Source organism: Corvus cornix, chromosome 3 (assembly GCF_000738735.6).
Source record: "Corvus cornix cornix isolate S_Up_H32 chromosome 3, ASM73873v5, whole genome shotgun sequence".
NCBI classification, from domain to species: Eukaryota; Metazoa; Chordata; class Aves; order Passeriformes; family Corvidae; genus Corvus; species Corvus cornix.
This window is the reverse complement of record NC_047056.1, coordinates 58174891-58191332: the sequence shown is the minus strand read 5'-3', so window position 1 is coordinate 58191332 and position 16442 is coordinate 58174891. Positions and strand designations below refer to the sequence as shown.

The following is a 16442-nucleotide window of genomic DNA, read 5'->3' as shown; positions in this document are numbered from 1 at the left end:
ATGAGTGCAAGTGTAAGTTGCACTGCTTAAGCGTGTGAGGGAAAATACTTCTTTGGTGCTCATCATTTATAGCTCAGCAAAGATCAAGCATGAAAATAGTACATTCCCAATTAGCTGCTGGTCTGGATGGAGCTGGGAAAGTGTAAATAAAATATGTCTGTGTTTTGCTGGACTGTGAATAGGCTGCTTTGAGGAATGCCTTGAGCTGGCTGTCCATGACAGGCTGCTGTCCTGCTCAGCTGTTGGCAGTTACCTCATAGTTTGGATTTGGTTTTCTTCTTCTTTTAAATCAACTTGTAATAAAATTGACCTTAAACTGAGGTCAGTCTAAGGCTAGGTGAGTGATATATATGTGCCTGATGCTAAAAGTATCTAAAGGGTTCTGATTACTTTAATTCCTGTCAGTCTAGTTACAGACCTTAATATAAGATAGAAAGTATTCTGGTCCCACAAATCTCTCTAGTCTTCCTAGCAATAGGATGAGAATAGGCCTCTCGGCTATTTTTTTAGATCCTGGATTTTTTTTTTTTTTTGTATTAGTGATCAACACACAGTGTTCATTTCCCTCCTAAAGTGGAACAACCAGAGCTGAATGTAAACACAGATGAAGCACGTTTGTTGTAGACTAAAAGCTCCTGGACAAGGAAACTTTCTGCTCTTACAGGGAAAAAAAAAAAAAAAAAAAAAAGAAGAAGAAGGAAAAAAAAAAGAAAAATAAAAATGAGGGGAAAAAGGGTAAAAAAAGGAGATTGTTTGGCTTTCCTACATGTTTCTAAGGTCCACTTTTAAAGAAAAGCCAAAAACCACCTGCAAGACCTTGGGTGAGGTAAATTGCTTCAGCAAGGTCACTGAGAAGTATCTGATTTTCTCAAAAATGTATCAAAATTTGTTGTCCTAGAGTTTGTTGCACCAGGGGTGTTTTGATAAGAAGTCTTTTACTGAACATTAAGAAAAAGTTGATATTGAAATTACTCATGAGTGTCAGTTGATTTAATTAAACTTCTACTTTGGTAAAGCTTTAGAAGAATGTTTTTAAACTACTCAAGTACCCACTTGTGTCAAAATATTTTTCTGGTTAAAAAAATTAGCTTGGTTTACAACAAAAATACATGGTCTTTTTAAAATGGTTAGAAGTAAAGTTTGTTTAAAATTGCATGCATGGGATATTTAGATTTACCAAATCAAAAATTTTTTCTAACCTCACAAAAATAGTTACATATTCCACTTTTGTCTGAGCAAAGCTATTCAAATCTAGAATGTTCTTGTAGAAGCACTGAGTGTGAAAAAATGGCTTTTTAGGTGACATCATTTCATTTTGCAAATCTGCCAAAGCTATTCTTCTACCCCCGTGAAGTGGTCAGGTGTTAATCCACATTACCCTGTTAACTATGGAGTTCTCTGTTTTAATTGCCTGGGGATGGTATTGTTTGCACAGGTGCCCTAGCTGGGGAGCTGAATTAATGTCAATTTTCCTTGGCTAAAAGGCTTGTTTTTCATGTCTTGTCTGTCTTTTTGCAAACATAAACGCAGAATCTGTCACGGACTTGCATTTACAATTAGCTGTCTCGACACTACAGGCTCTCTCTCCTGCTGATGCTGCGTCATTAGTATGTAGATATATTTTCATGCCTTCACCTAAGGGCCCGATCCTCTCTTCACTGAAATAATTAAATATCTTGCCATTAATATCAGAGGAAACAGTTTCTGGCCTTACATCAGTACTCCTCTTTTCCTGAAGAGGTTGTGGGCTTTCCCAAAATTAGTGATTAGACAGCAGATCACTCTTTATTAAACACAACATTAAGGTGTGCAGCTTTTCCTAGTTCCTAGTTCCTGGAGTTTTCAATTGAGTGTGCCCTCTCAGCTGACAGTACTCAATCTGTCATAGTCCTCATATGTCCCTTTCACTGGAATTTGGATACACACATCCAAACAGGAAATGTTTCCTGTCAGATTACCTGGCTACCTAACAGTCTGCCACTGCTTAATACACTAGTTTATTTAACTTTCCCATGAGTGAATAGTTTTCAAAAACAGATCCTATTTTTCTCATTTGGAATCTTTGTTTCTAGTTTGTATTTCTATAACTCTTTATAAAAAAGCAGATCAAGAGAAATCAGCCTTGTATTTAGCTCTGAAGGTGGAAAGGCTGATTTGCTCTATAGGACACATCCAGAGTCTATGACTTATCTTCTCCCCAGTAAACTTAGGAGGGATTCCTAAGCGAGCTAGGTCTTTCATTAGAAAATTATGCCAATTTTCCCTGACACAGTGCCCAATTAAACCAAGTGTGAATGTTCCTGGGGTTTCAGTGAGATTTGGCTCAAACTGTGAAAGGAGCCCTGTTCCACAAAGCAAATATGGGCTGTCTTTTCCAGGATATTTGGTCTTGCTTCCAAACAAAATGAAGCTTACTTGAGTCTACTACCCAGGCATGGACACACACTCTAACCAGTTCTGTGCAGGGTAATTTTTGGTATTTATTTTTAATTCCTAGCAGTTTTTCAGATTATTTAAAGCAGTGAAGTGAAAATAGCGTTATGGCAATAAAATGACCCATTACTCTGTTCAAGCATACCTTTTCCAAAGAAATGGCTGTTTTCTGCTGCAGCAGACAGAGTCTCCATCCAAGAACACCATGCAAATACAGGAAGCCTTACATACAGGGGCATTTGGCGTACAATGGCTCTTCTGCCTACACCTGCTTGATTTTACCTCCAGTTTTGAATAGCTCCCTTCTGTGAAGGTGATGAAAAAGAGCGTCCAAGAAGGAAAGAAGCTGGCAGTTTCTTATTTTACAGCATCAGTATCAGCCATAAGGTCAGGCTTTGTCCATAACTCCTCTAGAAATCCACATTATAATGGCAGCTGGGAGACTAGGTATTACATGTGGAAAACTAGGTGTGTAAAGACAACTGTGGTCTACCCTAACCAGGCTATATATCCACAGGTGGTGAAGTCTACAACGATAAAAGCGAGTGATGATCTTATGTATTTCACCACCTTGTTGGAGAGCATTTCTCCCACTCTGCTGGGGATGCCTGAGTTTTGGGAGTGCGAGAGAGGGAGGTAGGGGTGGAGGGACAGAAGCATGGGGGAAGCTTGGAATATAGCATCCAGCCTTCATCAGTCTCCAGTCTCTCTGCTTGCATGGATGCCATTGAATAATTCTGAACCAAGCGAAATTTTCCTGCTTTAGGAAGGGAAGGGAACAAAATGGCTGATCCATGTCTTTCATATCCCTTGGCTAAAGTGAATATGAAAATGGGGGTAGGACACTTAGCAGACTGGACAGATGTGCAATGGTTGGAGAAGCTGATTTCTGGAGGTACAAGTTAAGGTAGCCAGCATTTCCTTATCTCTGATTTTTGAAAGATTATTGTGTGTATGCTAATTCCTTCATAAGCTGGTATTTGCAATTGCCTTAAGATATTGCTGTAAGCATTTTTTGAAATTGCTTCCAAGGGGAGAGTTTTCTGAGATGTTACCAGATTTACAAAGTAAATGACGCAGAGCTGAATTCCTTGCCTGCTTCTTCACTGCGCCATTTCAGTGACACAAGAAGCCACAGGCATGCACAAGTCGTAAGTCCTGCACCCCAGCTGCCACTCCCTCAGCACTCACCTGCTTCTCCCTCCTTCTATCCCATCCTCCAGCAGCTCAATCCCTCCTTCCTCATTTTACTCCACAAACTCTTACCTCTCACCTGAACCCCATAATCATAAATCAATAATTGCAAGATGACCTCTACATGAATGCAAGCCTGTTGAAGATGCTTATTATTTAGATGACATAGAGAGTGTTTCCTGTTTATCTTGTCCTGGATTTGTGAAGGATCCTGCTACAAATAAGTGCCTTGGCTGAAGCATCAGCTTCCATAGGATCAGCCTGATTTTACCGAGGTGGGTCCACGTCCTGAAACCTGCAATTACATTTTAATAGTCTGGAAACTATTTTCTTGCTAACAAGACTTTTATTTGCATTGTTATGGTGTAGGCATTTGATGCCAGTGCCACAAGCTGCTCTGTTGTGATGTCACTATGTAGCAAAGTGACACACTGGCATTTGCAAAGCAATAAGAATTACAAGCAAAAATATGAGATATGGGAGGATTTCATTTATTTTTAGCCAAGACTGGTGAGTCAAAAATAAATCAGCAGTTTAAAACATATCGCAAAAGTATCTAAACAGAATTTCAACAAAATGTTGTTTATTAGTCATTCTTCTATTACTAAGCTGCATCATAATTATGGTTTATACATAGGAAGCTTGCTAATTGCTTTTATATTGAAATCTCTAATTAAATATTTGGCTTAACTAAATCATAGATTAAAAATGACGTGAGAGGACATGATGTGAATAGCTGACTTTTCTGGTAATGAGGAAGATGCCTTTGGAGAGAGAGGTGTGTAATAGCAAACAGCCTCTCTGCAGCGAGTGTACAAGGAACTCATCTATTTTCCCCCCTAAAATTCTTCACAGAAGTACTCTCCTGTTGTTGATGCAATTTTAACTTAGCCAGTTCTTACTCTTAAATTGCTTGCTTTTCAGCAGTCAAAAAAAAAGATAGCAACAAGCTGCACCCCATAGAGTCTCCTTTTCAGCCTGTGTGTAGGGAATCCCTCTGTCACACCAGCGACAGCATGTGCCTCGGGGGGGGTCCCACCTTCTTTGCAATAACTTAACTTGTCTGCTATCAATGCAAACACTTTTATTTTTAAGCACTAGTTATATCAGGTCTGGGCTATTTCTAGAGCCTCACAAGCAAGGATGAGCCATTTCCTCTCCGGTAATCTAAATGGGCTACTAAATCTAAGATTAGCAGTCTTCCTGCCTTAAATGATATTAGTGTCTCTGTCTATAAAATCTTCTATGTTAAAATAAGAATCTACCTGGGAATACACATCCAAATAACTGAATTTCAATTATTCTGTTAATCATCTTAAAGAAAACACTGTATTAAGCGCTAGGATTTCTTCATTTGTTTAACAAAGCAATTCCTTCTAGTTGCACACAATTGTTTTAATTTAAAAGTGAATGTATTGCCAGGTGAATTCACTTGCATATGTGCTGGCACATTAAAATGATTTCCCTTTAAGACATCTCATGTGTATCAGATGTTGGAGTCAGAGCTTCACAGCTCAGTGACCAAGACCAAGCTGCTCAAAACAAACAAATTGGATCATTTCATTGATTCAGAGACAGGCATCAAGATAAAGTGTTTTCAGAGGTGCTATTTTCAGCATTGGCATGGACTCTGTCAGAGATCAAAATGCTGTATTAGCCATCCAGCTATTGAATTAATGTTCATAAAGATCACCTTGCACTGGCAGCACTTGGAAGATTTAAGCCAAAGTGCACAGGCATATGGAAAACAAAGTGCTGGATTGAAAACAGCTTTGAAGTTTATATAAGGTATATTTCCAGGCAAATCATGGGTTTTGAAAGAAGAATTGTGACACAATCACCTTGGTGTTTGCCATTGTCACCTTTAGTTTGTGCACATCCCTGAAGTATTCTAGCAGCCTCTTCTCCCAGGAGCAGAATAATACGGGAAGAGGAACAGCCCTCAACATCACTGCATTGTCATCAGAGTTGGTTTTGCCATTGCATTGAGTAGGATCTTAGACAGAAGGCATGGACACAACAGAAATGGATACTTCAGGGGGGTTTTTTTGCCTTTTATTTTGTCCTGTGTTGAACAGTCCTTTCAAATGTCAACTTTCCTGATCAATAAAGGCATTTCATGACAATTAAAAGTAGACAATGTCTTCTAAGACACTAGATTTTAATCTTTTGTAGGAAAGGTTAGAAGAAGACAATATAATTTGAGGGAGAGTGAATCAGCCTCATTTCCTGGCCAAATTCTATTTAGGGTTATTAGTTTCCTTTTGTCTTTGTATTCCTCCACTTTTTCAGAGACACTGTAGTTTACATTCAAACACAAGAGCACTCTGGCATGCTGTTAAAGGTCTGTTTCCTTCCACTGCACAGGTGACTATGCTGAGGTTGTGGGAAGAGCAATTATTAATTGTTAAGTCATAGCACTCTGCATTCTAGGGCTAGTCTTTAGATTAAAAGCTGCTGTATAAACACAGATTGCAATGAAAATGTATTATCCTTTATTGCCTTTATTATTTTATGTTTCTTTACTCCTATAAGGAATGAATACTTTGAAATATTTTGCAATGTCAAATATCTCTTAATTCTGCTTCTGAACACACACTAAACTCAGTGATGTCCAGCAAGATCTCAGCTGTGAGCTTTAGTCTAAATCTAAGTACTTTAGATCTTTCAAGCAGTATTGACATGACTAAAGGATAGAACCTCTGAAGTGCCTCCAAGTTGCAATCCCTATAGAGTCAGACTGAATTGGCAAAACAATAGTATTTATCGAGGCCATCAAATTAAGGGTGGTAGCATGACTTTGTATAAACATATCCTAGAAGTCCAATCAAAATCTGACAAACAGGAACATGCTAATCTTACAGTAAGAAAATCAATTACATTTTAAAACCTCAACCTCTCTTTACCTATAAAGCATAAGGAGATTGAATCCATGATCTGATGACAGACTGCCCTTGAATTCCTACATCATAAACTGAAAGTGGCAACCGATAAACCTCCAAAGGGATGAGCCTCTCTTCTGAAATGCACTGAATATACACCAGCTATGTTCGAGTCACTCAGTGAAGTAGGTACTTATGGAGTCTTAACACATTGCTACAGTATGCTTCAGGTCTGGTGTCACATGCACTAATAGCAGGGTAGAGAGATAGAGCTAATCTCACCTTCATACAGTCAAGGCATAGTCACTGCTCACAGAAGTAGTATCATGGTGTTAGATCTCTCCTGAGACTTCTGCCCTACAGCATCCCCACCAACGGGCAGGAAAGGGCTGAGGGGTGTCCCTGAATCAGCACATCCTTTGGCAGTCCTGAAAGAGCCCTCCCCTGTGGATTGCTGCCAGAGGAGATGGTGCCTACCACCCTGCTGGGCTCCTCAGGCTCTCCCCCTCCAGGGTTTCTTGACAGATTGGCAGAAGTCAGAATGAACCCTACGTAAATTTGTTTTCAGATGTTTACAGGCTGCAGGTTGCTTTGGTAACGTGGTTTAAATCCCAGTATAGGTCTGTTTGATTTCATCTGTGTAGAAGTCTTTATAAGATGACCAGGATCTCTTTTCCCTGTACACTCATCAGTTATTTATGTTGGACTGTGGTCAGGAAGCTCAGGCAGACTAAGACTCTTTCAGCATTGTTACTGACAGGACCTATGCCACAGCTTCATCTGTTTTATTTTCCTCAGCAATGCAACCAAACTAGCATGTTTCCATTCTCCCACAGTGAGCAGATGTCAGCCACACAGCCCCTGCTTGGGATGGGGGGACAGTGCTGCATTTCCATAGATAACTCAGCACTGACTATGCCCTGCAGAGCCCAGCCCAGCTCCTCTGTAAACCTCATAGTCATATTTTCCACGTGTGGTAGAAGCCTGATTTTACTCCAGCCACCTCAGCTGATCAATATGTTGACATTAGCTATTAGAGATGCAAGATCATGTGGTGAGAGGTACTGTCTCATCAGGCACTTCTGGAACAAATTAAAGAGTTACTACTCCCTGCTTTGCTCACCCACAGTCACCATCTTATTTAGAATGTAAGAATGACAGTAACAAGGGCAGTGAGGAGCAGACAAGAAGGACTCATCCCTTTCATTTTGAAAAAAGATCATGTCATTGTCATTTAGACTTGATCCTCATTGTGAACGGAAATATTAAAGGATTAGTGAGTTATTTATACCCAGTTATGCCCTCGAACTGCTCCCATATGTGTGCAGAGAAGAGGATTGCCCAGTGTGACCACCACACCAAGAGAGGGGTTGGCTAATGCTTTATTTTCGATGACTTAACAGACTAAGGGAATCCTGTTTCTGAAGAGCTTCCTAAAATAACACTGCTTACTTGTTGTGACAGTAAATCCTAGATTAAAGTATTGCTCTTCTTTCTACCTTTCCTTCTATTTCTTTCTCTTACAAAAATAAAAATATTCTCCTACACCTCAGGTAGGATATTGAACATAATTGTCTGGAAACACATGCTTCATCTGGGAACACTGGACATGCAAGAGAAAACCAAAATCCTAAATTTCATGGCAGCTGATAGGAGCAGTGCATGAAAACTATGTAAGAAACTATGTAAGACTTTAAAATATTGTTCTGAAGCTAAACATGGTGTAATTTTTTAGAACATCGGAAGCTGAGATGGAGTAACATCACAAACTCATTTCTGTTTTATGCTACACGCTTGAATGCAGTCTAGTGTCAGACAGCTGGGGAAGTTTTATGTACTATTTTGATTGCTGAGCACTGAGACATGGCAGACTGCCATTCCAATCCACCAGTTTCAAAAGCAGGAGCAGTGCAGGCCATGTCACACAGCTTGTGAGCCTGTAAGACACTTTCTTCAGCTATAGTAGGATTTGGATGGCTGTAAGTCCCTGTTTACAAATGATCAAGTAAAAGTGCTGCTTTTGGCAAGAATCTGACTTAAATGGTCTCATTGCACTCCCTAAGTAACTAGCTGTGTACCCAAGCCCTACTCAAGAGTGTACATACACAAGGTTTTTCTATCATAACTACACGCTGGGAAACTGAGCGTCCCATGAGGGGGAAGAGGATTGCACCACACACTTATGCTTCCCAGTTCATCTGTAAATAAGCTGTGACTCCCTAATTGCTTCCCTTATTAAGCTGCTGAGGAGTGCAGAGGACAGGCCTCACCCCATGATCCTGCTGCGCCTGGCAGGTGCCTTTAGCAGTTTCATGGGGACTGTAAGCCCACTGCATGCCCTGCTGTGGCCAGGTCACTGAAGCAAAGGAGCTGCTGGGGAAAATGTGTCACTATGGGCATTGCCAGGAGGAGTCTGAGCATCCTGGAGGAGTCCACCCAGGAGAAGAAGGTAAGGCTGATAATGGAGTTAATGGCATAAAGCACTTGTAGCTGGTATACAGACAAAGTCCTTTTTTATCTTTCAATAATGTGTCTTAAAAGAGGTTTTGAATACAGGTTTTCAATTTATCTGTTATTACCTAGCAGTCTTCTTTCAGCTGTATAATATGTCAATAAAGATTCATTTGGGGCCTTGAAGGCCAGAATCCTTTGGAAACCAAAAAAAGCCTCTGCTTCAGCTGTGGCTCGAAAAAATCTCTCCTCTTTATTTCTGCCTCTGAGTTTCATGCTTCTCTACTTCCAGGTTGTATTCACTGCAGTATCATTAGTAAATGCTGCTTCTGGATACATTATGCAGCAGGAAGAAATAAAAGCAGTGAGATGTCCATCATGGTTTGAAGATCTAATCCGTAAAGGGTTTTAGAAAATTCTCATTGCTGGGACAGGGAGATATCCAAGCACACTCAATCACACGTGTTGGTCTTACTGCCTATGATGAATTTTGCACTTCATACTTCTGCCAGTGGAGAGCAAGGTAGTGTGACCACCTTGTGTATGAGCCTGCTTACAGCTGTCATTGGCAGGAAAGTGCACAAAAACTGATGCCTAGTTACTCAACGGTTGGTGTCACAAGCCCCAAAGGGTTTAGCAGGTTCCAAGTCCTTATTTAGGTACTCAGACTCGCACTGCTCTGTACGGAGAAGGTCAAGTAACTCAGAAAAAATGGTGCAGAAAGGAAGGGATGCAGGGTGGGAATCTGGGACTATGGAAGTCAGGGTGCATCTCAGTGTTCCCACTTTCTTTCCCTGGCTGCCCTTCCACCTCCCTCCCTCATACCCTGACCAGAGGGTGGTCGGGGCTTAATCTCGACCTGGATGGAGATCAGGAAACAGTCAGATCTGTACTGTATTCAGTGTTCTCTAAACAAGCAGGTAAGGATGACTCCCTCAGGTGACAGAGGGAAGAAAGGGAGTATATGCATATCCCTTGAATTCCCAGTAAAGTCCCTCTGGACACAAGACAGGAATGAGTGTTCAGGTCTACCTGGTCAGAGGTCAGGTGAATCCCAGGCACAACAAATCAAGGCATGGTTGAGAGGTGCCTTTGGTGTTAAAATTGCAGTGGGAGAAAACTCCTCTCTTGTTGTATGACCCCAGATACAAAGCTTGTTGTATACTGGAGGAACAGCAGTGATGCCAGAGTGGCAGATGCACTCAGAAGGAGAAGGAGAGAGAGATTAATCTGCATTGGTGTGCATGGGCATCCAACTAGGCATTAAGTCCAAACTGCTTCATTGGAAGTATCAGGGCTTTTAGAGACTTTTCCTTTCAGGAAATGGAATTTCTGATACTTCAAGAACTTTAATGTCATAACACATAAAGTGCCTTTGGCTATCTTTGAGATCTAGTCACAGCCATGCAGAAGTTGCACCTCTAATAGTGGAAGTAGGAAAATTCAGGAACCTCCATCCCTCCGTAACCATTTTATACTATTCTGAAGTTTTAACATCCTATGGGAATAATAAAAGGTGACGCAAGAATCAGACTTGGGTTTCCTGACTTTAGTGTTCTTACCGTCACTGAAACACCAGGGGAAGCCAGATAAGATTTCATATGAACCCTTCCAGGATAAAGAGCAATACTTAAAATTGTGGCATGTAAAGTCATACTGCCATTCACATTTGCTGGAACTTGACAGGTCTTTTATTATTATTTTATGTATTTTCCATTTTTTCTTTTATATTTACTTTTGCGTTATCTCGTGGCATTTTTTGTATTGCTATTATGGAAAGTCTTGTATTCCGCATATTATTCTGTGGTAAGAGGATATGAATGAACTCTGATTCAGCAAGTCAGCAGTACTGCAAGAAAGACTTCAGGGTCAAAGCAATTGGCTGCCATAGACATAAAAGCATTACACTAAAATAGCATTGCAGCATTCACAGAAGGCACAAAAAAATCAATTTCTCTTTAGAGACTACAGAAATAATTATGATCTATTTTTGCAGTACAAGTAGAATCCAATTTTTTGATGATGTCAGTTCTTTTAGGTACTCCATGATGTCATTTGCATAGATGATGTAAATAGAAGAACAATCAGCATTACAGTTCTCATCAATAGTGGCTGGATTTGCAGTTTCATTTCAAATAGATCCCAGTCTAGAGTCTGGATTTTTAGTGAAATGTCACCTAACCATTAGGACCACACTGACTTGTACAACTGAAAAAAATCTCCCAAGGAAAGTCAGTGTCCTGTGCACTTTGCATTTTTTTGCTTTGTTCTTCCTTAAAATGAAACAAAGAACATCCAAAAGCAATTTGTCATTTTGGTTCAGAAAACACTGAGGCAGAGGAAGAGAAACGGCCTAGTATGGGATTTCTTTTTTTTCACCAAGTGGCATATTTTGAAGTATTTTGCAATAAATTTGGCTCAACCTTGAGACAAAGGCTCTGGTTGGTTCCTCACACATCTGACTTCATGTGTTCACCTCTATTGATGAGGTAATTGCTGCTCAGCCCCTCGCAGCCCACCCCCATGGTGCAGGACCCAAGCGCTCACTGGTGCCCTGTGGATCAGAGCCTGCAGGAGATGCTGGGTTTGCCTTTTCTCAGTGACTTCAGCTCTGAGAATAGGGATGCACGGGACTGTCAAAAGACGCAGCTCCTTTTCTCAAAAGCCTTTTTTTCTGCAGGTCAAGTAGTCCAGGATGGGCCCCATAGTTTCAGATAAGCTGTCCTCTGAGAGATGGCATGGCACTGCTGGCAGCCTGTGAGCAGCACAGTCAGTGCAGGAGTACTGTATGCTTTGCAAACTAAGCCTGGCAAGGCGCTCAGCTCAGGGGCAGGGCAAGATGTATCTCCTGCTGTGTTTACTTGTTTGCAGGTGAAATAAAACACAGCCAGTCAGTGGGGAATATAATGCTCTAATGCACATTATCACTTCTCTTCTGAGTTTACATCATCAACACCATTCAATCATCTCCTTATTATATACAGCCAGGTGCATACACTTTCTTTAAATCTATTTAATCATAAGACTACCTCCACAAAGTTTAGGATACAAAACGCATTTGCCCATGCAGAGAATAGAAAAGAACATTTGTATCCCAAGGTGGTATTTTAAAAGTGATTACTGTAAACAAATAAAGTCCAGCTAGAGGTGTAATAAAAACTGCAAATGAAATGCAAACAATTAAAAAACCCCAAAACTTTTCCATTTTAAAATTGCCAAAGCAGATTTAAGTAACTAAAAATAGGTCTTGTTTGGAATAAAAAAAGAAAAAGTTTTTTCTACTTTTCCATTTTGAGGAAGTTCTCAATGACTTAATAAAATGTGAAATTTCTGAATTACGGAACTTCTTTAAAATAATGCTCAAAAGCTGATGATTGCAGTTTAGTCAATTTAGTCTGTTAACAAATGTCTATTTGACTATTAATGATGCAGTGAAATAATATATGCATTGGTTTGTATTTTTGGTTTGCGTGAGCACTTGGTCCTGATTTGCATATCTGCATACTCAAGCAAAACCCCCGCTAGTGTAGAATAGGTTATTAAAGTCTTGCTCAAAAATACATGCAGATGTTTTTCACTTTCTCATTAAGAGGTTGTTTCATATGCTAGCTCACCATTTTAACACCTTTTCTGAAGTGATCATTACCATTAAAGACTTTTCCCAAAGAGGGGAAGTGGCCTCTGCCTCACCTATCCCCATCCAGAAATGCCCATTGCTGGGGCTGACCTGCATGGCTCCTGTGGTCAAAGCTGAGCTGTCTGAAAGGGATGGAAAGTCACTTCTGACAGGGGAACAATGACAGGAGAATGGCAGGTGCTCTGGGAGAGGTTTTCAGGGATGTTTTCAGGCAGCCAGAACATGCAGTTGGGAGTGATACATGAAAAAACCCTCCGTTTTTGGCCACTCCCAACACTTCAGAGAAGGAAGCAACTGCCAGGCTGAACACTATTGTCTGATTATAATAGAGACACATATGGAAAGAAAAGAGTCTCCATAGCAGCCCATTTGAAGAAGAGCTCGATCTTCACTTGGGAGTTGTCCAGCTGGTGGCCAGGAGCCTGGAGTTCATGAGCTCTTGGTAGCAAACACAGCTGAGGGACTGTGCCCTGCTGCATTGCCTCAGCTGTAATTTCTGAGTGGCTGGAAGGTGGAGATCTATGTAGCTGTAATTTGTCCTCTGGGTGACAAAGATCAATAAACACACCAAGGTCCCTAGCAGGAGATCAAGGATAAAACCTGCCAAACACCTAGTACAAAGAGCTCGGCAAATCTCTGAAGTTCATCATATTTAGTAACTCGCTATATTGGATTTACTGTGCATGGCACAAACAAGGGTTTTGAACTATTGAGGGTATCTTTCCTTAGGATCCTCTAATGCCCCTCTAAGGGCATGGTGGTTAGTGATCAGATTAATATATTTCAAGGTTTCCTGCCATACACCATAAAGAAAGAAATAGAAGAAGCCAAACAAAGTAAATTTTCTTCCAGAATGTTGTATGACTATTCAGAAGTATGAACTTGCTTCTTCACATATAAAATGCTTAGAAAGAAAATGCTTAGAAAACTAGCCAGCATGGTACAATTTTTTAAAAAGTATTTATAGTTGTCTTTTTTTGAGAAATAGCTTTTTGTACTATGGAGGGTTCAGAAAAGAGTAATCTTGTTGACAGATTTTTAGTTCTGCCACTTAAAAATAGCAAAATGGTTTTTAAAAATTTTCTAAATATCCTTATGTTCTGACAATATGTGCTATACTTCTCAAATCAATGAAGGGATGAATACAGTCCTATCTCAGGCTTGGAGATGTTTGAGAAAGGCAGGGGGAGATTTACCTCTCATGTGAGCTCATGCCTGTTTATTTTCTGCTAATACTAGTCACTACCCAGCTGTTGATTAAAAGCAAAAAGCTCTAATATCCCATTGCACGGACTACTTTTAAGAAGTGCTGCTAGATAAACAGCCACACTGGACTACGAATGAAAGTTTTCACTTCTTTTGTCGCTTTTAACCCTTTCTGTTAGAGTTATTTTCCTTAACATGAAACAATCAAATGTTCCTAACAACACAGATAACAAGAGAGAGACCACTTTGGGTATCTGGTGGATGGAGCACGGAGTGCAGGAATCCACATGCTGCATTAAGAAATATCTCATAACTTTTTACCAAATATTTGCAGGTAAGGAGGCTGGATCACAAGCCTCCCTTTTCAAGGTTCTGACTCATCAGACACCTAAGTGACTCCAGTAGCAAGTTTACTGTAAAGTGATGTGATGGCCAGTGACCCTACCACACAAGGGACAAAGAAAGTCCGCTGGTAGGACAGTCCCTAGTACCAGAAATTCCTCCCATATCAGGGTGACAAAAGAGGCTTCTCCCAGGATGCTCTGTCCTGCTATGTTAATGTGCCCCAGTTCTGCTTCCCTGGTTGGCCTCCCCGCCCCTTGTTACCTAATATGTCCCTGCCCTAGAAGGTTCTCCACTCCAGGTTCCCCCATTGGTCCTTGTCCCATCGCCATTCCCCCAGAGTTTCCCCATTGGCTCCCTTACCCTAGTCCTGCCTGTGTACCGCCCCTGTGCCCTCAGACCATTGGTCTCTGATGCTCGATCAGGTCCCCTACTTAAACCTGGACCCTCTATTGTTCCTGATCTTTGTCCCTGGATCTCTTCTTGGTGTGGCTGCAATAAACCTTGTCCGTGGAACCCCATACGAGGACCCTTCCCAGCTCTTTGTCGTTGACCCATATACTGAAGCTATCCGTGCGTGTGTGCATGTATGTGTATGTGAGTGTGTGGTGGTCCTGCCGAGGGGCTTCACTAAGGAGATGCTTTTAGGAAGGTCGCGGCATCTCGCACTCCGGCACTGCAAAGCCACAGCACCCAGCTAGCGACAGAGTGAAGTAATGTTTCAATGCAGGCTCTTGACATGAAGTTTAGCTTATTCTGTGTCATTGTGACTTTAATAAAAACTCTTCATTCCCTGACTCCATAGGTGTTTTTACTGCTTGCAGGATGAAGAATGCTTATGCTCAGGAAAGTGGCCAGCACGCTGTACTTCAGTATTCCTGCTAGATGTCATGAGCATGGCGCATGAGATGACATGTGCATGAAGGCTTACATTATCTTTGAGAATATCAAATGAACATTATCTGCAATCCAGTAGGTTCTTTATGGATAATTTGCCACCTACACATACATTATTAAAGCTTTTGATGCACCTGAGTGCTCATCTCTAAGTTACAGCAGTAAGATGAAACCCCACCAAGTTATTATTACACGATTTTTCTTGCTAATATGGTATTTTACTACTGTAATTACTTCCATGTAGGAGACTCCAGAAAAAGGTTTCATCTCCATTATTAGTGATTTATAGGATCAACTTTGTGCATGTCTTGAGCTCTCCTGTGACCTGCTGAAGCACAATTAATGGAAGCTATAACAAGGAAAGTTGAATTCCCTCAGAAGACAGAAACAGGACTTCCAGAAACAGGAAGAGGGGAAAAATCTATTACAGCAAGAGGAAAATGTAGAAGAACAGGAACATATTACAATAAGAACAGTTATGGGGAACCTGACCACAATGGGGTAGAGAGGTGGAGAAGAATTATGATAAAAAATACATATGCTGCTCAGTAAACCCCTTCTGGCAAGGATTGTATTTACACAGAGAACACTTTTGCTTTGTTTTTAAAAACTTAATGCCCCAGATGTTAATGGGAGAAAACGTCTGAGACTTCATTCTTGTGTTGAAAACTGTATGAGTCAAGCCCTGGGAAAAAAGGCAATGTCCTCTACACAAGAAGAGGACTCACTGCACCGTTATTCTGAAGACCAAGGTCAAAATCTACTTGTCTTGAGGGGTTCTTTGGCCAAAGTCTCTCCTGATGAGATTAGGTCTGGAAATAACACCATGTTCTTTAAGGACAGGGAATTTAGAGTGGAATTCAATAAAAATTCCTCTGAGTGTGGTATTTTCCTTCATTTCCTCTTCCACTCTGCTGTAGTGCAATATCTCTCCTCCCAGCTACAAACTGCAGCAAAACCTGTCTGGGGAGAATAAGGTTTATGTACAATGCCTGATTGCAATAAAGCTGGCTGAGCTAAAGTATGAAGCCTCACATAAAGCTGTTCACTTACTTTAAAGACTAGTCTGTGTTGCTTCAACCCTCTTGCACCAAAGGGGTTTGTACTGCTCTAATTCTGTAACATGGGAAGGCTGCAAAACTCGCATGTGGCGTACGATGAGATGAAAGACATTATTACTTTTTAGGTGAAGTCTAGTGTTATAATTATTCTCTTGACTGCTGTTAAATCTTTTCTGGAGCAGATTCCCTCTATGACAGTAAGCTTACCAGTTATAGAAAAGGAATATTTTTCTTTATAACCTTCATAATGTCCTTGCTTTACTCTTGTTTAGCAGAAACAGCATTTAAAGAGAATTTTCTGACTCTTTTTTTGTAGCGGGTCCCAGGAGCTCAAAATTT

The 16442-nt window shown here is 40.7% G+C and overlaps 1 long non-coding RNA gene across 1 annotated transcript; it reads left to right on the top strand.

The window, feature by feature from the left end:
- Nucleotides 1-3618: 3618 nt before the first annotated feature.
- LOC120411787 lies at nucleotides 3619-16063 on the top strand. Its single transcript, XR_005604305.1, has 3 exons — nucleotides 3619-3902; nucleotides 8750-8958; nucleotides 14970-16063. It is a non-coding gene; the product is annotated as an uncharacterized LOC120411787 (long non-coding RNA).
- Nucleotides 16064-16442: the final 379 nt, after the last annotated feature.